We start from the raw sequence: 19,821 nt of genomic DNA on the forward strand, positions 1-19,821 counted from the left end.
ACTTACTGTCCAGGTAATGACGGCTGTGCAGGAGGTACCGTTGCAGGCTAGACATCTCGGCCCAGATTCACAATGCTTTAGTGTCGGTTTGGTGTTACTTTTGTGACGCTAACCGACACTAAACCTATTTGGGATTAACTAATCAAGGCTAATTGGTATTAGCATTGGTTTGTATGGAAAAGTAACACAAGGCAGCACAAAGCGCTGCTTTGCATTACTTTGCGTTAAGGGGGCATTACATGGGTGGTACATAGACGTTCCCATGCAACCACCCATGCCTTTTGACGTGTAACACTATCTACTAACGTTAGTAGACAGTTTTCAGCACCAAAAATTAACGCCACTGGAAAGCAGGCATTAAAAGGAGAAATGTTTTCATTTCCTCTTTCTTTTCCTACTTTGCATGCGTGCTGCACTGTGCAGTACACATTCAGAGTAGGAAAAGGTTTTAAACTTATCAAGGCGCATTATTTTGTACAGGAAGGGTACCCTTCCTGTACAAAACCTATGCTAGACTCAGGCATGCACCCTAGTGCTATGCCGCTAACGTGTGTGCCTGGCGCATTGCAGCTGAAATCAGCGCTGGGACTAGGGAAAGGGAAGGAGAGTGCCGTATCTCTGTGAATATGGCACTCTCCTGCTCTCTCCCTGTCACTCAATGCAGAGCAGCCTCTTTGGGTGCTGTGCTACTAGGCCCTCGGGCAGGTTTGCTAAGGTTTTACGCAACGTAGAGCAGCAATCAAAGTTGCTGCATTGTGTGAAACAGAGAAAACAGAAATGTTCCATATTTACAAACATATGAAGCATTTCTGCTCTCTCCTACTGCTGGTGCACTGTGTGCAGCCTAACACCGACGCAGACCCCCTTGCACAATAGTGCAAAGGTGTCTGTGTTATTGGCAGGATTGTTTTTGTGCAATAAAGGACACCTTTTGGCAGAAAAACAATCCTTAGAGGCATTTCCTCTTTCTACGTATGGTGCAGAGTTCAGCACACTTGGAAGGAGGTAATAAAAAAGGAGAAATAGAGATAATTTTCCTTCTTATGTCTCACTTGGAAAGGCGTAGCATTTTGACGCATTTCCAGGTTTACTAGCTTTAGTAAATCTGAGAATGCGTCGAAATCCATGGGTAGATGCATGAGAACACCTATGCTGCACCCATGGAATGCCTCCCAAGTTGAAATGTAACGTAACACAGCATAAGCAGCTTTGTTGCAGTACATTTCTAAGCCTGGGCGTAGTGGGCGTAGTGGGGCTACGTGGAGCAGCGCCGTAGTGTGCCTAAATCTACGCACACTTGTGCGCTCCACGTAGCCCCACTACGCGCCGCCCGCCTCCCGCCCACCCTCCTTTAAAAATAATATCATGGATGATAAAATAATTAAATGTAAAGTCTTACCTGCAGCGCGGCGTCTCCGGGGCTCCCTCTTCCTCGTTTCCAACTTCTTGTGACAAATGAGCATGCGCGGACGCCCGCGCATGCGCATTTCTTGCCGTTCAAGAGCAGTACGGGACAAAAAACCCAATGATGAAGCATGCCACCAAGGGGAAAACCTGGTGGGTGAGGGTTATTTTAACTGTCTGTTTTCTAATGAACACAAAAAGTGGAAAGATAGTTCAATTGCAAGGACGAGCTCTCTTTGGTTTCTAAAATAACGCCCTTGACAGTCCTAAACTTTACATTTTAATACTTATAAGTCACCCCTAAGGTAGGTCTGCAATTCCTATTGGGCAAGGTGCCTGGCAGGGGAGACTGGCGAACTTTAAAAGTGGTAGGGTGTAAAGGCAACCATGAGTTTGTAAAATAGTGTGCTAAAATGTTGAATTTTTCACGCCCATTGTGATTCTCAATATACATGATCTCCTGATGGCGAGGAAGTGTCAAACACCTCATTTGTGTACGTGAAAATAATTCTTCACATGAAAACAAGGTTTTCCATGTAAAGAAAATATTTTGAAGTATTTTTCACCGGACGAGTGCAAATGAAGATTTTCTGCTCTGCGCAAAACCACACTCATAAAGTCAGAGCTGAAGAAAGACATGTGCCAAGACATAATGCCTCTCACATTTGTGAATAATAATAACGAAAACAAATATAGTACAACTAGACCCATCAACTCGTTATCGGGTTGCAACCTTTGATCATAAAAAGCTGCACACAGACTTACATGCATGGAAACCCGCCCCCCCCTCCACACAAACGTTTGTAAAATGTAACAACAGGACTAGAGAATGTGCATTTTGGTGACTAAGCAAACCTCGAGAACACCATATATCAGGTGTTGTGCATTTCACTGCTGTATTTTATACATTGAAATATTAATGGCCAGCATGATCTTTCTCCTCCTTGTGACTTGATTTCGCTCTAGTGACTAGTATTTTAGGCCAATGTGTTAGGAAAGCTGCTTGGGGTAAGTTCAGAGATTGGGGCTTCCCCACTTTAAGATTTTGAACAGGTGATACCACTGCAACCCCTCCTACTTGCCTGCTTATCAGATCCAGACAGAGAATACACATCCGGCATCGGAGCACTGCACTTCCGGACACTCTGTGGGGACACCCGCCTCAGAAGGGATTGATTTGCTAATGAATGGCATTATTTAGCTAATCACCTGACACCTGCTGTGCAGAAGGTTATCAATGTCAACAGGGAGCTTTGCCTCCCGAACCCGAAGGGCTCAAGGTTTGGCACACTGGTGACAAGTACCTGAGTCATTTTGCAATATTTCCTCAGCTCGGATTACGCTTTAATTTAAAATTAAGGATGTCCAGCTCTGAGGAAGATGGACTTGCCCCTTCTCTTTTAATGGAATGTTTGGGCTCTCAAATGGGTGTTAACCGGCGGCCGAAAATGGGGAACTAGAGAGCTTATTTTCAGAAAAATCAAACCTGTGCAGCTGAAATGGAATCTTTACATATAGTGGCAACAACGGATGGGGGAGACATCTATTAACCTTCTAAGCGATAGAAATAACAGTTGGTGATTTTGAATGAATCTATATTTATAGAATGAATGAATCTATATTTATAGAGCGCATGGCTACCAGAGGCCTCCCAGCGCTGAAGACAAAGAAAACAATAAAAGGATCATTTAAGGGAACAGCAGGGTCTTTAGAGCTTTCCGAAAGGAAGAGTGGCTAGTTTCAAGCCGAATCTTATCTGGGAGTAGATTACCCTTTTTAGCAGCGATGGTGGCAAACATCCGACCCCCGCTCCGAACTCTCTGCACTCTAGGGGTTATGGCTAGGCGTTTTGATTCCGAGCGTAGAGTTCTCTTGGGGAGGTAGGGGGAAATGATGGATCTGAGAATAGGAGGCGCCCACAAGGACATTACTTTGTGCGTGATACAGAGAGCCTTGAACTGGATTCTTTCCGCCACTGGTAGCCAGTGCAGCGAGGCAATCAGAGGACTGGAAGCAGTCATGTAGGGAGCCTGCACGGAACTATCCTGGTGGCAAGGAGTGGCTGCACTTAGTGCTCGAGTAGGAGTCAGAGGCTCTCAAAGTGCTCCAGGACTCGTGTGAACCCCACCTCTTTCCCAGCTTATCACAGAGTGAAGTGTGTTCAGCTACAGCTGCTTATACCACACCACCCTGTGCCAAGTTGAGAAAGGTGCACCATTGCTGATTGACACACAGCCTCGAGAAGAACAAGGCTTAAGCCTAAAGCACCTGTGCTGTGTTCAAGTAGCAACGGTGCTTTGCATCACAGGTGGGTGTGGTGCTACAGTGTCCCAGGACCCAAAGGCTCTGGGCTGACTTTAGACAAGCCTAGGAAAAGCTGCGGCGTGGGCACTTGTGCACTAGCACATGTGTCTATGAGAAAATCTATGACTTTGCCTGTCCCTCAGAGTGTGGGTCAGATTGACGGCAGATAGACACACTACCTGCAGTAAAACTTCAATAAGAAATAGGAGGCAGGAAATAGGGGCTGGAGCGGAGCATGGTGTTTTAAAAGTAGGACATGTATATTTTATATTTTATATGTCTTGTCAGTGGAAAAAATCCAAAGTTGTTTTTTCACTCTGGGAAGGCTGGATTTTTCAGTAACTAACACTCATTTTCTTTATGTTCACTTAATATGTGCTAAATTCAGTTTGGGACCAGCTATAATAACATTCCAAGGACTCATTTTAATAGTAATTTTAAAATTAATTTTAACACTCAGGTTGGATTTTACCACAATATTTTGGAAAAGACACCTTTAGAGAGTTGTTTAGTTACTGCTTAAAACCAAAAGGCCTTTCTGTTACTGTCCAACTGTCACCTGACTACTGTTGGCTCCCCTCGGAGAGATGTTTGGTCAAATGTGTATGTTTTCTTGACAATGAATAAAAGACCCGGGTGTGGGCAGAGAGTTTCCCTCCTTGGCAGGATGGTCTAGGACTATGTCCAGCCCTTTCCTGTGCTTCAAATGATGCCTCCGGTGTCACTGGAAGATGAACCTCATGCCTAGGCCTGCCTCCCTTTTGTCTTTCTAGTCAGGCTGACTCCAAACCGACTAGGAGGCTGGAAGCTGCCCAGAACTAGTTTATAGGAGGGACAAAGGATTGGCCCCCACTCACAGACTGGCACTGGGCAGAAAAGTGTAATTTCCAGAACACTCATCAGGACACTCCTAGACCTGAGGAAAGTCAAAAGTAGACTAAACCTGTTGTCTGTAACCAGAGGAGAGCCCTGGAGGACTGGACCTGTTTTCTCTCTTGTCCCCCGGACAAAGAAGTGGACTCCAAAGGTCATATGGCTGACGTCCTGTTAAAGCTACATGGACATAGCAAACTATAAGAGGCCTTTTACAGTGCTTACTGGAGCTGGACTGGACTCCTTGTTGGCCTCTGCCTTCCACCCTGTGAGTCCCTAAGTGATTTCCCTGAGGTCCTGCGCTGCTTTAGAATTTTACACCTGTGGCGGGTTGGAAGTTAAAGGACTAAAGTTAGAAGGTACATTTTAGACCTGTTAGCCTTAGGGTGGTCGTCCCTCAAACATTTTGCCTGCTTTTCTTCAATTTTGCTGACTTATAGCAAATAGATGAACATTGGGAATTCCTTATTGCACTTATATGCTGTAATTCCTGATTGAGAAGGAAAAGCTCTATCATGTTTCATATCATTGGAATGGTTATAATAAATCCTATTTACTGGTAAAGTTAAATTTATCATTACAATTTTAAAAATGCCACTTTTAGAAAGATGGCATTTTTCTGCTTTAGACCTATGTGCCTGTAGCCTGTCTCCAATATATGTCTGGGGTGGGTGACAGGTGGAATTTGTGCATTCTCTCTAGACAGCCACACACAAAGGGAGATCAGGTGTGATTGAGTGGCCATTCACATCCTGATAGGTCATTCTGTAAGGATGGGAGAGAGGAGCTGACACTTAACCCTGAATAGGCTATGTCCAAAGGGCTGCATGCCCCCTGGTGTGAATCTGGAGCCAGAGCTGGCAGGGAGGACCTCTGTGCACTTCAAACCCCCTCTTTGAAATCACCCCTACTTCAAAGGCACAACTGGGTGTAAGTACTGGGTGTCTGAAACTACCACTTCAGTATACTTCTGGACCTGTGGAGAACTCTGCCAGGAGGAAGGACTGCTGTGCTTCTACAAGGACTGCCAATCTGCTGGACTACTGCTGTGGATGAACATTTCTTTTCTGTGCTGCCCTTCTGCCTGCTACCCTCTGCCCTGCTGAGGAAGGACTGGACCTATCTCACTTGAACCCACAGTGACTCCAAGGGTATTCTAGCTTGCCCCCTGTTCTAAGTATCAGGGATATCAAAGACTTTTCATCAACCTGCAACAGCACCTGGACGTTGTTTGCTGCTAGTCTTGTCCTGTAAAGTGGTGTCAATCCAGTCCTGTGCCCTTGGAAGTGAGTATAAAGTGCTATAACTGCCAGAATTCACACATCAATAACGTTGCATTGATTGGAACCGAAACATCTCCCTCGATGTTGACGCATCACCACTGCTGCGCGGACCATCAACATCGCATCATCAACTGGGTTGCAAATCGTCTTCAGTTACAGACACATCTCCGACTTTGCATGACTCGGCACTGACGCACTGCCTTCAATCCAGTTGTTCGACTACGATGCATTGCTTAGTTGCTTCTCACATCTTGCCTCCGTCGACAACGCATCTAAGATACTTTGCAGTGTACCCAAGCTAGTCCTTGTATCCGACCTGCACTCTATCCCGGTTGGCTTGAACCTTTGGATCTACCCCAGCCTAACACGACCACATAGCCCCGGTTGGTGCTATAAGCTTTTAAGCACTATAATTTTCATTTAATCTTTGAAAATTCATAACTCTGATTATACTTCTTGTATTTTTGTTGTTCTGGGCTTCTTTTGCTCATAAAAAGATTAGCTAATTCTCTAAACTGGACTGGTGTGGAATCTTTTTGTGGTGTTTTCACTTTGTTACTGTTTGAAGTTTTAGACAAATACTTTACACCTTGCCTCTTATGTTCAGGCTTCCTGCTCCGTGCCAAGCTAACAGAGGGTGAGCTCAGATTTATTTGTTGTGTGTATCTGACTTACATAGACTAGGGTTGTGGCTCTTGCTTGGAGAGGGTGCATAACTCTGCCAACCAGAAACCCAATTTCTAACAGTAAAATCTTTGACAAAGGCAAACCTGGTTAGTGTATCCGACCTGCGCTACAAAACGGTCAGTGTCAAATTCCACCTAGCTCCTGTTGTACCATGAACATTGATTATCATTGGCACTTGAAATGTATTGCCGCTATTTCTTCTTAAAACCTGAAAAATTGTATCTCCAATTCCCCTTACTGGGTTTGTATAATTTTGTTTATTCACTATCTGCTTCCCTCGAGGTCGCCCAACTCAGTTCACAAAAAGGAAGGTGTTGCTTTGCCAATCAATTACCACCTCCTATAAGGTGTTTGTAAGTGATCAATGTTTGCAAATTACTGATATGTACTATGGCAATTCGCAATTTAGAGGCAATGCCCCTTTTAAGTCCCCTCCTAATTGGGATTTTCGAATGGATCACAAAATCATTTTGAGATTCGGAAAGTAAAATGGCTTCAGTACACATTACACTTTTTACATTGGAGAACCCTATGAATTCACAAACGCTGTACTGAATAATACATTAAGCCCTAAATGCCTGATTATGACTACTGTAATAAATCAATGTATTCTCTTATAATTACATATACCCACGGATGACATTGATAACTTCTTAAAGGTATTATTCTATGGAACAGTTACAGCTGATGGATAAAGTGGTGAGAAAAAAGGTATGTTCTCCTTTTTTAAAACGTTTAATAGTTTGTGACAGGAAGCCACCGATCATGTTGATTATACTAGGATGTTAATAAACTGTTACCTGGGAGAAAGCAAGGATTAAGCAGCATGAATAATTCATCATGTAACTTCAGCAAATTCTACTCATTAGTCTAGTCTTTCTTTCCCTTTTTCTAACTATATTCTCAGTTTTTGTAACTTGAGCAAGGACAGAAGGCAAATATGAAAATAATCAAGATAAATAGAACGGGTAATACATGAAGACAAGGCTGCTAATTTTAATAACATAATAGAACGAGAAAATAGATGTAATGTTATCAGAATCAAGGTATTAAAACATAATGTTTTTCTCTGCCAGTTCCCATTACTGGGCCTCAAAGATCAATAACTGTGCAAATTTAGGTTCAGCCCGTGCCAATATCATTTGTTTCCATTACATGTTGATGCCCATGATTACCCTGGTCTCTTGTATACATGCACACCCATTGGTTGCTCTTCTCGCTTCCGGGTGGACTCTGCAGGGCATTTCTGATTGCTGCTTGTAATCATTGCATTCCTGTGGGGACTCGTCTGATACTCCATCATGGACTTCATGGAACATTTACACTAGCTTCTTGTAACTAGTGCATATCTGTGGGTTACTCTAATGTCACTTAAATCCTTCTGTGAAGCACAACATATTCACTCTTAAGGCTTGTAAGAAAACCTCCATGCGCGTCTCTCAAGCGTTGTACTACACCCAACACCAGCCATAAGTACAGCTACAGGATCACAGCAACACAAGCAATGGATTCCCCTGCTCATTACATATGACATAAAAGTGCTTGCCACACAGGCAGAACCTATCATCTAAACCCTTCTCACCAGACACAAAACTGAAATAATGTAAAGTGTATGCATCCGGTGCCTTGCGTCTGATACTAGGTAGGGTAGGAACACAATTGTAGTCAATCATGCACAACATCAAAATGCTTCCCTATTAGGCCACACTTCAATTCAACCTTCTTCCAACCCTGCATTTATTTACAGTGTAACATGTTACCTATCCACTAATGTTCATTGGTACGTAATTAGGTGTATAAAGTGCTGTATAAACTAACTGCAATACATTGACAGACATATACACATGTTTTTGTCTGTGGAACTTTTTTATTTTGTATTTGTTTATTGAAATTTTCAACAATGACATACAATCAAAGTCTCAGCATATGCAGCGTACATGTAGCCATATCATAGACAGCAATACAATATCATAATTCAAAGGGCACCTGGTATAAGAAGAACAATTGACAGTACTCAATGCAGGCAAATACGCACTACCAGAAGTCAGTGAGGAGGCATATGGAAGAGTAAGGGAGCAAGTCATGGGGTCACCAGGATGAGTGCCAGTATATACGGCTTGTTAGGGGGGAATCAAGCACAGGGTATCTTGGGGTTGGGAAGGAGAGGGTGCAGCCCACGAGGCCAGTACAAGTAAGGGCCTCAGCGCGCACAAATGTGTAAAAGTCCTAGGGGTAATATGAGGAGGTCTCAAGTTCCGTCCACCGTATCAAGCGGGTGTTCTAGCAAGTATGTCTGTAGCGGGCCCCAAATGTCGCGGGGACGTGAGGAGTGAGGGAGTAATTCAGCACATGTACAGAGTTGGTCCTGCCAAAGAATCAGGTCCCCCAGCCAGTCCTTAAACTTAGGTTTTCGGCCCGTCCCCATCTGCAAGCCACTCATCTAGCCAGCACTAGGCAAAGGACACGGATTTCCGATGTGTGGCAGGAATATGTGCAGTGTACCCAAGAACAGTTATAAGTGCTGACAGAGAGATAGGTGCAGATGTCATAGAGACGAGATCCGTAAGGACCTGTCTCCAATAGGTAAGTACCTCAGGACATTCCCAAGCAAGGTGTAAAAAGTCTGCATGCTCCGCCTTGCAGCTATCGCATGTGTGTGTCCCGTAAACCAAGCTTGTGGAGCCTAACTGGAGTGTAATAACTGTGGTGCAAGAATCGATAATGAATAATACGGAGTCTGCTATTGGAGGAGACCTGCTCCGTCTGTGTGCAGCAAAAAGACCACTGCTCATCAGTGAGGTCTTGACCGAGTTCCGCCGCCCACTTGGCATGGGCTGCGCACGGGGGATAGACAGTGTCCATGTACAAAGTTTGGTAGAGTGTAGACACTAAGTGTGAAGCAGAAGACGCGCGTAATGTCTGATGTAGTGGGGCCAGTGTTGTAGACTCAGAGGGGTATGTGGAATGACTCGCTTGGATGTCGCGTCGAAGGCGGGCATATAAAAAAGTTTCCATGGTAGAAGACGGGGTGTCATGACATAGTTGTTCTAGAGTGCGAAACTTACCACCTGCATATAGGTCTCCCCAGCAGCAGATGTTTCGTGCACGCGCGACTTTCTTAAAAATCCCTTCTTGTAATAACAACACCTCTGGATGATAAGTGAGTGGTAGGAGTGGGGAATAGAGGCAAGACTCAGGAGTGCGAGCCAAAAAGCGGGACCAGGCCTTAATCGTACAGTCCACCAAAGTAGGGCATCATCTGCGGGGCTCAATTCTAGAGAGGAGGACGCCTTCCAGTGGGATTGGATCTGCGAGCCAATGTTCAGTGGCGACGTGTGGAGTATAGCGGGGCGGGTGAAACCAAAAATGAGCAAAGTGAGCCTGAGCACTTAAATAGAACAATTCAAAGTTCGGCATGTCAAAGCCTCCGTGCGCATAAGGCTGCACAAGTGTGTCCCATTGGATACGCAGTTTGTTTTCCGCCCCACACTAACCTAATCATTTCCCGATCGAAGAGTAGCGAAAAAATGCCGTCCGGGGTCGTAAGGAATATTAAGGAATGAGTCTAAGAATTTGGGGTGTATGACCATTTTGATAAGGGAAATACGACCAGCTATGGTGAGGGGGAGTGTTATCCAACAATTGATGCAACCTGTAACATGTTCCATTGTACACCCGTAATTGAGCCGTATCAGCTCCTCTCTGTCCGCCACGACTCGGATCCCCAAATATCTAACATTTTCATCACACTACACAATGGGATAGTCAGGCTCGAAAGGAGTGGCAGAGTTGGTCAGCGGGAATATTTGGGATATGGAGCAGTTGATATGGATACCTGATTGACCATCAGGTATCCAATGTGCGTAACAGTGGGTTCAGATTTTGGCTGGGGTCTTTGATGTATAGGGTGACATCATCTGCATATAAGGAAATTAAAACCGGACGAAGGAGACAGCGTAGGCCTACGTGACTATAGTGTTGCCTAATCTTGGCAGCCAGTGGTTCCGTTACCAAGGCGAAGAGGATGGGGGAAAGTGGACAGCCCTGACGGGTGCCACGATAGAGAGGGATAGGGGGTGAAGTATGGCCATTAATCAAGGCTTTCGTCCTTGGTAAAGTGTAGAGGAGTCTGATCCATAATAAAAAGCTCGCAGGGAGTCCCATGTTTTGCAAAACCATGAACAGGTAGTCCCACTCTACCGAATCAAAAGACTTAGAGGCATCTAGGAATACAGCTACCAGCACAAGTTTAGAATCTACCGCTTGTAAGAAGGAGAACAGTGTCCTGAGATTGTGTGATGTCGCCCTGCCGGGAATAAACCCCGCCTGATCAGGGAGGACCAACTTATCCATCAGGAGGCTGAGGCGATTCGCTATTAATTTAGCAAGTATTTTTGTATCTGTGTTTATAATAGAAAGGGGCCTGTAGGACTCACAACGGTCTACGGGTTTGCCTGGTTTTAATAATGACGTTATTAGGGCCTCTCTAATTGAGGCAGGCAGGATTTGTGTCTCCCAGGCTTCGAGAAAGACCTCCTTAAGTACGGCGAGAAGTTGATCAATGTAGGTCTTGTAAAACTCGATGGGAAGACCATTGGTATCCTGTTGCTTTCCCCGACTTCATCTGCATGATTGCATCCTTCAGCTCATCATCTTCAAATGGTGCTGCCAGGAATTGGCTCTGCGAGTCGCCTAGCCATCCAAGAGCTATGTGTCCAAAATAGGGAGAAAAGTCGGGAGGAGAGGTGCGTTGTAAACTATAAAGATCCGCATAGTATGAGGCAAAAATGTTTAGAATATCGAGACTATCCCTATGGTGCGCCCCACATTTTCAATTACTTCCAACGCGTAGTTGGAAAAGCGTGGTTGCTTAATAGTGCTTGCCAATGCACGGTCAGGTCTCTCACCCTCCCCATAACACCGAGCAACAAAGTATTTGCCTCTGAATTTCACTTCACGGTTTGCAGTAGTATTATAGTCTGTGACCTTTTCACGAAGCATGGCCCGCTGGGCACCTGAATTAGCAGACCACATGTCAGCTTCCAGTTGTTTGATTTCAGTCTCTAAACGGCGCAAGTTTCGTGTAATGTCTCAGAGTACCCCAAAACTCTTGGAGATACCTATGCCTCGGACAGTGACCTTAAAACCCTCCCACAGAGTCCCTACATGGTCAACAGAGCCTTTATTCCTAGAAAAGAAATCCGCAATCTCGTCCCCTAGTTCGGATTGAAAGACGGTATCAGGCATCAGTCTCCAGCAGCGTGAGGTGTCAATTGAGTTAGGGGGAATTATTTGTAGGTAGACCGGTGCATGGTCTGAGTATGTGCGAGCCAAGTGCTTGACTGAGTGAATCCAGGGAGAGACTCCACACGAACAAATCCAATAATCCAATCGGGACCATGTGGCATGTCCGGCTGTGTAGAACGTGCTCTATCAGTGGGGTGGGCATAACGCCATGCATCCACCTGTCCCTGTTCTGCAATCAACCCAGAGAGGGCTTCACAAGTGTTGGTGTAGTGGTTAGGGAGGGGGTTGGAACGGTCCAGCGCGGGACATAAAGCTGTGTTAAAATCACCCCCCATATAACTTGTGTGGAACCAACTTTTAGTACTTGTCCCCAGAGTGAGGGGAAATAGTCGGGATTGTCTAGGTTGGGACCATAGCTACAAACAAACGTGACTGATTGGGTGCCCAACATACCCCAGAGCATGCAGCTGCAGCTGGCCGTGTCACTGTATGTGCCACCCATTACGAATGGTGTGTTCTTCTTGACTAGTATGAATGTGCCTCATGAGTAGGTCGAGTAGGAGGAAAAGGCGCGTGCAGAAGCCCACCTACTACCATAGCAGGAGGGGCTCCGAGGATCTATATGAGTTTCTTGGAGCATAGCAATTTGTATGTGGTGTCTGTCGAGATACGCAAATATTTGCCTGCGTTTGCGCGGGTCTCGGAGACCCCTGACATTCCATGTGAGCATTTTGATGCATGTGCGATCAGGTTGTGCTGTCATAATAGAGAGTAAGATTGTATTTGGTGGGTATGTCGATATGGAGAAGTATTGTGTCCTCTCACGTACAGTAGGGCATGTTGAGCGATAGCTGAGTTGATATGTCTGGCTGCAGTTATCAAATGAGTAGCAGAACAATAAAAAACATTCCCTTCCCATCCCCTCCCCCCCACAACAATCAGAGAATAAAAACCACAATGATTTAGCATCAAAGCAAATTGCAAATATCCATCCTATCCCCATCCCCAATGACAACCCAAAGATCTGCACAATCTTGATTATAGACATGAATTCCTGGTGTTGCATAAGATATAAAACATTAAGGCTAAACAGTCCCATCACAACATTTTTTCCTGTCGATGTCATCTGAACGATCGTTTTAGCGCAGTCAAGGAAACCCCAAACCACGCCCTCCCACAACAGCACCCCAAATGCGCTGGTATTAGATCGCCCACCCAAACCCAACAAACATTGTCGACAGTCCGACATGGCCAAAGTGGCCCAATGTAGTAATACCAATAAATGGCCATAAGACACTAGAAAAACCGAACAGTTCAGGGGATCTCCCATAAAGGGGGGGGCGCCAGTGGGCAGTAAATCTTCACATTCCCAATGCCTCTATCTGTGTCGCAGTCCCAATTCACCAAGAGGTGACGGGTGTTAGAGGGCGTTGGGGGGGAAGGGTGCTTGGCGATGCAAAGTACAAATCTACCTAAGGACGAAAAAGAAACAACATAGATTGGAATTAAAGGCCACAAGTAGCATTTGAAGCCCATCAGGGCACTTATCTGTCCAGGAACATCATGTGGGGCAGGAACCCCAGCGCAGGAGCGTAGCCAGGGCCGCAGCAAAATAGAGGTCGAGACGACGTCCTCCGCCCCCACCGGGAGTCCCCTCAGTGAAGTTTATGAGGGTGAGGAGGCACTCCCTGGCAGCGCAGTCCAGTTACATGAAGCTGCCGTTCAGTCAAAAGATGGAGAAGGGGACCGGGAAGTGCCCTCCCGCCGTGGGGATCGCCTCTGGTTGGCTTTCAGAAAGTCCTCCGCCTGCTGTGGGTTCTTGCAGAAGATATGTTTACCATGACTCGAGATCCGCAGGCGTTCAGGGTACATGAGGGCATATTCTATGTTGGCTTTTCGCAGTTTCTGCTTGACAGGAAGGAATTTGCAGCACGCCTTCTGCACCGCTATAATAAAGTCTGGATAAATGCTGAACGTGGTGCCGTCATATTGTAGTGGTTTCTGCTCTCGGGCCTTTTTTAATGCAGCATCGCAGTCGCGATAATTCAAGAGCCAAGGGTGGGCCTAGGGGTCTCAAACGGCGGCGGTCGAGGGCCAAGGGAGCGATGAGCACGCTCCACCACCAGATGTGGTGAAAAGGAGTCAGCACCAAAGGTAGTAGTTAGGAGGCGTTCACCATAGTCCTCCATACGCCCAGTGTTTGTGCTCTCAGGGATGCCAATAATGCAAATGTTGTTCCAGCGGTTCCTCGCCTCGATGTCTTCATTCTTGGCCGCGATTATTTTAAGAAGTTTATCTATTTGCGACAGCTGTTGTTGCATCTACGAGGTGGCATCTTCAGTCTCAGAAATACGACGCTCAGCTTCTTTTAACTGTCCATCGTGCTTATCGACTTTCTGGACCAGAAAGTCTAAGCGAGTGTTCATAGTGTCCATTTTCCCGGAGAGGTTGGAGAGGCTGTGCTGAACGGCCAAGAGCAATATCTGGACTTCATCTCCAGAGGACGTTGAGGGTGCCGAGGTCTGATCCGTACTGCTTGATCCAGAGTCTGCGGAGGTGGAACAGGTGGAGGTTTTTTTATTTTCAAAAGTGAGCCTGGGTTGTTGTCCATCGGGCTTCCCCATCTTTCTGTAGGGTGAACAATTGCCACGGCACCACAGGTGTGCAGGCTATTCGAAAGTTATGCCCACCCAGGCAGAGGGATCGGGGCGTGGACTAGTAGCAAATAGATTCCCTGTGGATAGTGTCTCTAGGTATGCAAGGCAGGGAGTGACACCATGTGCGAGGTCTCCTCCATGGGGTCCCAGGTGGCAGCGTCAATAGAGGCTATGGCGACGTGTGTCCCGCGGGTGTGCAGGTAGGCGGGCAAAGTCTCCAGTTGCCACGGATGGCTCTGGGCGGGACTGGAGTGTAGCACAGTAGTTGCAGTCCGTCCACAATGCAGTATATGTTCGTTCCGGTTCAAGTGGCCCACCGTAATACGTTGGGCTGTAGTGCTAGAATGGTTTGGGGTTTTTAGTAGTGGACAATCAACAGTGGCCTAACTGGATGTGGATCAGAGGCGAATTGATGATTTGTGGGGAGCTTCGACAAGCATTGGCAATATGACCGGCCCGTCTCACTATGGTCCCAGGCGGCAGCGCCGGTGGAGTTTGTGGCGATGTGTGGCATGCGAGTGCATAGGCAGGCGGGCAGGGCCGCCAATTGCCGCAGGAGGAACGTGCCAAAATGGGAGCACAGCAAACACAGCAGTGTCTGGTCTACAATGCAGTGGGCCCACAGCCCTTCAGAGTGGCGCCAATATTGCTGAGCGACAGGTTCGGTGCAAATCAGTGCCCACAGTGCTGTGAAGTCGGTATTGGTCGTTGTGTAGATCGCAGCAGGTATCAGTCTTTACATGCTTAGAGATCAGGCTTGCCCAAATAAGGAGCTTGTTTGTCAAAGTGGCAGCCTGAAAGAGGGGGGGGGCGCAACGTCACAATACCTCCAGCCAAGAGCAACTCCCCAGCTTATGGCGAGTCCAGACCCCCACCCATGATGGCGCCGAGAGAATCTCCCCGATGTGGGCAGGCGAAGCAGGAGGACAGACTGTGTCCGCGAGAGCGAAGAGATGGTGGATCTGGTGTGGGCAAGGCCCGCAATCACGTAAGGAATCTCCGGGGTGGCAGCAGCCCCCCGCGGCCGCCCTACGGTCTGGATGTCTGTCTCAGATGTACCTCGAGGTAGATGGATCGCGTCAGTGCATTGGACTTCAAAGAGGCTCCGCAGGCAGCAGGTACCCCTGAGAGAGCGCCCGAGCAAGCTCCGATGACGGTGCACGAGGAAGAGGGAGAAGATGGAGATATGGCGCACTCTCACCGGTAAGCAGCTATATTTGTAGATTCCGGACAGGTTGTCACTTCACTCCCCATGGGCTGCGGCAAATCTCTTCTGAGTATAGTGGCAGCCCCAATGCAGGTGGAAGCAACAGGGAGCTTTTCCTCGCAGGCGATAGTGCACAGGGAGTGGGCCCAGTGAAATCCGGGCCTCTGACCACGTGGAATCCCCGAGACTCGGGTGACAGTGACGGTTGCTCAGGCCCTCCGGCGCATTACTCCCAAAAGGCGGGCACGTTCGGGAGGTCATTCCGGATGATCTCCGAGGCCAGGAGAGCCACGATTTCTGCCCCAGATGTTCCAAAGGGTGCTAGGAGCATGCAGAGAGTATCATAGCGGCAATTTATTGGTAGAAGAGAGGATAATTGGCGGATAGGATCACCAAGCTTCCCGAGCCTCACAGGTGTGCGGCCATCTTGGATGTGCGCCACCTTGACCCCCCCTTGTCTGTGGAAATTAGTTATGTTTCCGATTGTGAGAATGCTCAACTAACCTGTTTTTTCTTTGATTGATAATTAAACTTGCTGCTCTAAAAAGTGTTAATTTATTTAAAAAATGTTTACCTCACATTAGTCACCACTTCTTGGGAATAAAACTGATTTTTGGGAGGCAGATTGAACTACCTAAGGATTAAGAGCCCGATTTAGATTTAGGCAAAGAGGGTACCCTCTCCGATAAACTCTCAGACCGCCTGCCCGATTTAGGGCTGGGTAGGCTAACAGTATGTAGATGATAGAGACTTCTCTGGCTCCATCACCTACATACTTGTCCGACGACCAGATGGGGTATGGGTTGTCGGAGGTAGTTTAGAGACAGTAAAAATTAAATAATTGACAACATTAGAGAAATCTCCAGTGGTCTAGGGGGCATTAGTTTTACATTTCTCAAAAACAAACTCCTACATTGGGAGTTTGCTTTAGAAAAATGTAAAACTTTGGATATATTTTTCTTTTAAACAGAATATGTGCCAATGCTGCCCATCACACTTTTCCAACATTGATAGGAACCGCTGTCATGATGGTTCCTGAAAATTCTAGATATGTCCGTGAGACCAGTGGACATATCTAAATTTTACAAGAGGAGTACAGGCTGGGTGGCGGACATGAGGTCCTCCGCCAGCATTTCTGTCATTGCGCCGTCTGACAAACCTTAAATTATGCCCTAAATTAAGTTGAAATTATGAAATAAACTCTCAGAATTTTCCAAGTGTTTGCACTTGTGATTGTTTATTGTCCCTGGCCCCATGAAGATGAAGACCATCTATTCAGATAAAGAGGTGTTCCAAAGTTTTCCATAGGCAAACCTTGGAAATACATTTTAGAAGCTGGGGCCTACATCAAGACGTTATTAATGTATGTGATACTCAAACCTTGAGATAATTCAGGAAAAGGGCAACAGTTTAGCAATATATAAATAGAGCCCACATCTTGAGCTGTAGATTTTTAAGCTCTTTAAGTAGCCAATAACACATTGTCTACCTTGCAATGTTCCCTGCTCTCGTGAAAGAGCTTGCATCAGGAACTCTGACTCGTTGCTTTACTTCCTATCAAACCTCAGATATAATTTCTTATTAAGCTAGGATGTCTACTGAAAAGCTTACCTGGAAAGATCCTTAACAGTGTGTTGACTCTGAGCCCAAATATTTCTGGAGAGTGAGGCATCAGCAGTGGATAATCATGTAACATCTGATGAGACAAAAACATCAATCGTCGGGGTTTTTACACTGTATATTTTGACAATAAATAATTTCTACTAGAAACACTATTATCTATCTGTGTGGAGCAAACCTGTACATGAGGCCACAGGTGGTGATGTGGCATAGACTTGTAAACGGTTGTTGATGATTAAGATAGTAACATCACATATAACGTACACCAGGTATTCAACTTACACACGGTTAGAAAAGGCCTTTTTTTGCATGACCACACCCATTTGCAGACTGGTATTTCATCACATACTGTGCCATCCACTTGGTTGAGAAAGAAAACTTGGCTTCAGGTTTGCTTGCCTGGCATAACTGTTCCAGCTCTTAAACATATTCGGGAATTTCTCACAGTAACCTTTTTGACCGGAAGGAACCCTATTTTTAAAAATTCAATATGTCATCGCTAAGTAGGCCTTGAAGCCTACTGATGTAGGAATGTAAAGTGGGCATTTTGCTGCAGTGCCTAAGCCAGTGCTATTTACACTCTAAAGAGCTATTTCTGTTCCTATTAGTGTGGTAAATAAAAATACCGGACTGAATTTCATACGGAATCTTAAAATAAAGTAAATAGCTCAAAATAACAAGAGGCAGAATCCGTGGTATAAGAGGTTTTCTAATGGGCTTTATTCCATTCAAAATGGCCGACTCGAGTCGCGGCCCTCAGGTTCCGTCACCACGAGGGTTCAGGAAGTGAAGTACAATAATTTATTAACAGACATGTATTTTTATAATAAGTACATTACAATGAAACGAATGTAGAAGGCGTAACATTTGATAAGAGAAGTGACAAAACAGTGACATAATCGAAACTAGGCGTAATAAGGAATAAAAGAAACATAATTGGTTAGAATTATCAGACATAGGTGGATCTATAAGATAATACTTGGCATAGATGCGCGCGCGGCAGCATGACGTGTAATTGACGTGCAACTAGGGGGTGAAGGGGACTTGACATTTAGCTCTACATGTGGAGACGAGAAGTCTGGGGTCAAGTCAACCTAATCCCAAATCATATCTAACATCCTATGTTTAAAGAACTATGTTATCCACAAGGAAGAGACTCTCGGACAGAATCTATTCTATACTGACTGTGTACGTGTACAAGCGTCTAAGTGTCTATATGAGATGCGAGGGATAGAAAACTTTCCATGGCAACAGGGCTATGAATCACTTGCAGGAGGACGGAAAGGCTGAGTCCTTTGCTTGTGAGCTAAAGGAAATGTTTACCTAAATCACTGGACAGGAATGCATCGGCTGGAGAGCAAAATAGATAATTCGAAGGTGAAATACAACTTCTTGGCAGACAGGCGAAAACTGGCCGAGGCAGGCACCGTTAGCTGCACAGGGAGTAGGACAAAGTTCATGGATACAGATGCGAGCTCAAGCTGAAGCTGTCAGAGACAGAGAGCAGGGAAAGGCTTTGAGGACAGAATCGGGCCTACTTGCCTGAACTGTAAAAATGAAGTAACTTAGCCATATAAAGTCGGTGGCCTTTCATACTTAGGAATCGAATATCCAGCCCATTGATGGCGGATCTGACAGAGAACATGTTGACGGTAGACACACATATGTTTGCGTCTTAGAAACTGGAACTGGAGGGAACATACATGTACTTGTAACATGCATGTAGAACCGTTGGGGTCCAAGATAGGGGACATAACTGATCAGGAAAATCCACATTTCCACATTCCCTCCTTGTCCCCTTCTTGCCCTTCACGAGACATCAATCTTCATCATTCCATTGATTTGCTCATGGAGCATCATTTCTTCTTCCTTCCGGCATTCTGAACGGGACCTGTGATGTGGAATGCATGATGTGGCACACAGACCACAAATCGCTGGTCCACCTTGCAGGCATAAACAACAACTGAAGAGCATAAGAAGGCCAATACCTAGGAAGGATAGAACTCTCCATCCCCAGGCTGATATCACACTCCAAAACCACCCGGACCACGTCCAAGTGCCTGGATTCTCGTGTATCTGGCTTACAATCTTATGAAGGCGTGTTATAGCTTTATATACAGATGGCGAATTTTCTGGTATGAATATGCAGCAGCTGGATCCGATGACCCTGCAAGCTCCGCCCCTATCGGCCAGGATGACGTCAAGGACAAGACGATTCTGGAGAACAACAATTCTCATCACTGATTGTTCCTCTGTCAGATTGCCTAGGGCGGCTATAGTCTCGTTTACTACAGCTTCAAGAGTCTTGGTGAGTCTGCGTATCAGCTTACTATTTGATATTGTACCTATATAGGGAAAGATACCTTTATTGAAATCTACATACTTGTCCCATGCTGTCTCAGTATAATCGACAACTGGGAGATCTCTTCGCTCTCTATTGTGTACTAAATGAACATTTCGATAATAATCAGGAGGAGCTAGGAAAACAGGTGGCAAAAGGAATGCGATGTAACAGGTACCATCCCAATCTAGAGGCAGA

This window comes from Triturus cristatus, chromosome 5_1, assembly GCF_964204655.1.
Source record: "Triturus cristatus chromosome 5_1, aTriCri1.1, whole genome shotgun sequence".
Classification (NCBI taxonomy): Eukaryota; Metazoa; Chordata; class Amphibia; order Caudata; family Salamandridae; genus Triturus; species Triturus cristatus.